The sequence below is a fragment of the Chiloscyllium plagiosum genome, unplaced genomic scaffold (assembly GCF_037043375.1).
Source record: "Chiloscyllium plagiosum isolate Xiang-an unplaced genomic scaffold, Cpla_swu_hap1 HiC_scaffold_7, whole genome shotgun sequence".
NCBI lineage: Eukaryota > Metazoa > Chordata > Chondrichthyes > Orectolobiformes > Hemiscylliidae > Chiloscyllium > Chiloscyllium plagiosum.
Window position 1 is genome coordinate 47,428,510 of NW_028270145.1, and position 5,138 is coordinate 47,433,647.

The window sequence follows — 5,138 nt, forward strand, 5'->3', positions numbered from 1 at the left end:
CTGCTGTGCTTTTTCAGCACCATACCCTCGACTCTAGTTTCCAGCATCTGCAGTCCTCACTTTCGCTGACTTGACATCAGAGCTTACCCAATTCTGATCCTATGTTGGAGAGACGTTTATTATTGAAGTAGTTTAAGATGATTAGACTGAAGATACTGCATTTAGGAAGTTGTCATTATTTCCTGGGACTGAGATAATTGACTTCCAACAACCACGACCATCCTTTTTTGTCCTAATATAATTCTGGAGAGCTTTCCCCCATTCATCAACTTCAGTTTTGCTTGGGCTCTTTGATGCTACACTTGATCAAATGCTGCCTTGATGTCAAAAGCAGTCACCCTCATTTCCCGCCTTGAGTTCAACTCTTTTGGCCCTTCAAACTTGTCCTGCCATTCAGTACAATCATGGCTGATCATTCAACTCAGTACCTTGTTACTGCTTTTTCCCCATTCCCCTTAAACTTTGAAAGTTTAAGCTCTTTTGTACAAAGGGTCCAGGAAGAGGCTATCAAATTCTGAAGAAGGGGAGTTGAGACCACAGTTCAAATAATTGCAATGGGTGATAGAGAAGATAATTCTGCCTGCTATGATTACAGTAAAGGGATTATTTTTGGATTAATGAGATTATATTTTTACTGCGTTTTGAACTCTAAGTGTGTGCTACATGTAAATAGTTTAGTTAAGTCTATTTTATCTTAATTTCTTTTGCATGATAAACATCAGTTCTATTGTTATATCAAATCTAACCCATCGTATGCTTATGTTTCACTGAGAGACAACCTTATTAAACCAACCAATCCAAATGTCATCTAACAAGCCAGATTACAGTCTGTGGTCTTACTTGCCCAGTAATAACATCAAGTGGAATTCTAACAGACTCAACTTCTTTAAAGCATTGCAATGATCTTCCAGGGAGTTTCCTGTCACAACCATGGCACGTGGCCTTTATCTCAATGGGTTTGGAGTGCATGAGTAAAGTCCTGCTAGACTTGTTTCGAGCTTTGGCGAGCAGTACTGTGTGCAGTCTTGGTTTTCAAGCTAGAGGATGTACTTGCGTTTGATGCAGTGCAGTGAAGGTTCACTAGATTGGTTGCAGCGATGGGAGGTTTGTATTACGATAAGTAGCTGAGTAAATTGGGCAAATATTCTTTGAAGTCTGCAAGATTCCGAAGGAGCCTGACAGAGTTGACACTGATATTTCAGCTCGATGGACAATCTAGAACATAGACCACAAGAAACGGGGATTATCATTTCCTGCTGCGATCAGGATAAATAACTTCATTCAAACGGTTGTCAATCTTTGGAATTCTCTGCCTCATAAATATGTAGATTACTCTATTATTGAGTTTATTTAAACACAGATTTTAGTGGTTTCAGATGTAAGGAAATATGGGGAGTGGTGAGAATTGAACTGTAAGGTTAGCCATAATCATATTGACTGTCAGAGCAGTCTTGATGATCCATATTTGGCAAATAGATTAAAGGAGTCTCCAAAGGGTTTTTACAAATACATTAAGAACAAAAGGGTAACTAGGGAGAGGATAGGATCCCTCAAAGGTCAGCAAGGCCACCTTTCTGTGGAGCCGTAGAAAATGGGGGAGATACTAAACGAGTATTTTGCATCACTGTTTACTGTGGAAAAAGACATGGAAGATATGGAATGTAGGGACATAGATGGTGACATCTTGAAAAATTTCCTATTACAGAGGAGGAAGTGTTGGATGTCTTGAAACACATAAAAGTTGATAAATCCTCAGGACCTGATCAGGTGGGAAGCTAGGGAAGTGATTGCTGGGCCTCTTGCGGAGATGTTTGTATCATCAATAGTCAAAGGTGAGGTGCCAGAAGACTGGAGGTTGGCTAATGTTTAGCCAATGTTGGCTAATGGGGTGCCACTGTTTAAGAAAGGTGGTAAGGACAAGCCGGGGAACTATAGACCAGTGAGCCTGATGTCGGTGGTGGGCAAGTTGTTGGAGGGAATCCTGAGGGACAGGATGTTCATGTATTTGGAAAGACAAGGACTGATTAGGGATAGTCAACATGGCTTAGTGCATGGGAAATCATGTCTCACAAACTTGATTGAGTTCTTTGAAGAAGTAACAAAAAGGATTGATGAAGGCAGAGTGGTAGACGTGCATCTATGTGGACTTCAGTAAGGTTTTCAACAGGTTTCCCCATGGGAGACTGGTTAGCAAGGTTATATCTCATGGAATACAGGGAGAACTAGCCATTTGGATGCAAAACTGGCTCAAAGGTAGATGACACAGGGTGGTGGTGGAGGGTTTTTCAGACTGGAGGCCTGTGACCAGTGGAGTGCCACAAGGATCGGTGCTGGGTCCACTACTTGAAGGTGTAGTGGACAGCAAAGAGGGTTACCTCAGATTACAACAGGATCTTGACCAGATGGGCCAATAGCCTGTGAAGTGGCAGATGGAGTTTAATTTAGATAAATGCGAGGTGCTGCATTTTGTGAAAGCAAATCTTAGCAGGACTTATACACTTAATGGTAGGATCCTGGGAGTGTTGCTGAACAAAGAGACCTTGGAGTGCAGGTTCATAGCTCCTTGAAAGTAGAGTCGCAGGTAGATAGGATAGTGAAGAAGGCATTTGGTATACTTTCCTTTATTGGTCAGAGTATTGAGTGCAGGAGTTGGGAGGTCATATTGCGGGTGTACAGGACATTGGTTAGGCCACTGTTGGAATATTGCGTGCAATTCTGGTCTCCTTCCTATTGGAAAGATGTTGTGAAACTTGAAAGGGTTCAGAAAAGATTTACAAAGATTGGAGGGTTCTGAGAATTTGAGCCATAGGGAGAGGTTGTGTAGGCTGGGGCTGTTTTCCCTGGAGCGCCGGAAGCTGAGGGGTGACCTTACAGGGGTTTATAAAATCATGAGGAGCATGGATAGGATAAATAGACAAAGTCTCTTTCCTGAGGTGGGGGTGGTTTGGGGAATCCAGAACTAGAGGGCACAAGTTGCTGCCTGACCTGCTGTGCTTTTCCAGCACCACTCTAATCTTGACTCTGATCTCCAGCATCTGCAGTCCTCAGTTTCGCCATATAATTGTCATGTCATTCCCAGGAGAGCTGGCTTTGACTAATTAAAGACTTGTTGATGAGCATGTTGGCTAGGGAGCAGATGCTGCTATTTCCTTGTCATTGATTTTGGAGGATCTTACAAAGGCATTGCCAGTGGTACTCTCCAGTGCTCTCAGGTGCAATCTGTATGTGCATATTTTTTTTGGCGTGTGGAAAAATCATCAGGATGGAGAAGGAACTAACTGTGAATAGCAAGAGGAGCATAGGAGCAGGATTAGACCCTTTGGACTAATGGACCTGCTCCAACATGATACAAGATCATGGACAATCATTTACCTCTGTCCCACATGTGACCTATTAAGGGTGGCAGATTTCCTTCCCGAAAGGGTATTAGTGAACCAGATGTGTTTTCAAAGCAACCGACAAAGTTTCGTGGCACTATTTCTTTTAATGCCAGTGTTATTCATTGAATTTTAATTCTGCCAGCTGCCATGGTGAGATTTAAGCCAGAGCTTTAGTCTGAGCTTCTGGACTACTCATCCCTGTCATTACCAGCACTGCACCATTTCCCTCCTATTCCACTACTGCCAGCAAAATTGCAGGAGTATGAAAGTGACAGTAAAAGGAGTTGCAGTGATATGCACAGCTTTGGTTAGAGAAGATTGATAAGATGCTGGAGAGGGAGAATGTGTGGGTGCACAGGCTGCTGATAATATTGAGCTGAACAGAGGTATGAGAGTGGGAGTCTTATCTTGACAGTTCAGATCTTTGATTTATTTCTTCAGTGTTGTTGACAAGTCCTCGGTACAGTGTTATGTACGTTCCACTGCTTTGACCATCTCTGCCTTCAGTTGCCAGGTAGGTTTTCATGGTGCCTTTCCCTAATCATGTGAAGCAGCAGCACCTTCTCACTGCTCTCTTCCACTACAAAGGGATTTAGAAGGTTGCCAAAAACATTTGGGTGGCTTTGCAGTGCTTATTCTTATAAATACATGCCCTTATGAAGTGCAGGCAGCTTTTAAATGTCACTACTCCTACTTCAGTTCCTTTACCTCCAATGAGTGAGTTGCCAGCAATCAACAGAGAAACATTAATGGTTCCTATGTCATTACAAAAGCAGCCTCCTGCCCACATCATCATGTACCATTGAAAACAAAGATAGAATCTAAGTTGAAATCTTTTTAAATTGGGATTCTTTAAAATAAATGCTAACATGACTGTGGATGAGTTAATGGAACTCAAAGTAATTTTATCCTTCAGTTCCCAGAACTGCCTAACATTCTACAATTATGTGTGTCCAGTTTTGTCATTCAAAAAGATGATATTCTTCAATATTTATAATTGAAACTCTTCATGTTTCTATGTTGAATAAAAATTAACTACTCAACAGCTCTGAAATATCAAATATAGTGTAGCCTTTGTATTATTTATTGATAGCACGAAGTGAAGTAGTATTGTGTTGTATGAATTAAATATTTCTAATCACCTTGGGGAACATTCAAGAAATTAGATTTCTGAACTGGACCATGTTAAGTGCTACAGTTCCCAAGCAAAATAATCTCTTAGTTTGAACTTTCATGGAATGAAGATACAAAGGACCAGTGCATTTTAAGAATACTGCAAGGGTATATGTAGTGCTATTATTACATTGTAATAAAGCTACTTGCTTTTAAATTAATTAATAAATTTACTTGTCAGCAATAAAGAAATTCACAACTTAGGTGTGATTTAATGATTCAATCCATAAGCTGCCTTCTGGAACACGACTTAACCCTGTCTCAAACATATTATACTATTTAATTTCATGCAAGGTATCCTGACATGGCTAATGAGCAAACTAATGAGTTTATGAAATACCATTACCTAGTATTCCAAAAAACTTAGGCAATGAAATGGAATGTCACTTACTTCATCATCAAAAATCACTGAACCTCATATGAGCTACCAAAACATTAGTGAATGAATTTTCATTCTACAACATTGTAGTTCCAAAAGGAGCACATTACAATGTATCACCAAAGTTACCTTCGATTATGTAAATTCTGAAGATAGTTCAGAATTTTAAGAAATATTTTAGTAAGGTGTAAACAAGGATAAGGTAT

At 40.3% G+C, this 5,138-nt stretch overlaps 1 protein-coding gene across 10 annotated transcripts in view; it reads left to right on the forward strand.

Moving 5' to 3' along the window:
- Positions 1 to 5,138, forward strand: part of znf385b (zinc finger protein 385B) — a 433,921-nt gene that overhangs the window by 411,782 nt on the left and 17,001 nt on the right. The gene's annotated exons all lie outside the window — the stretch shown is intronic.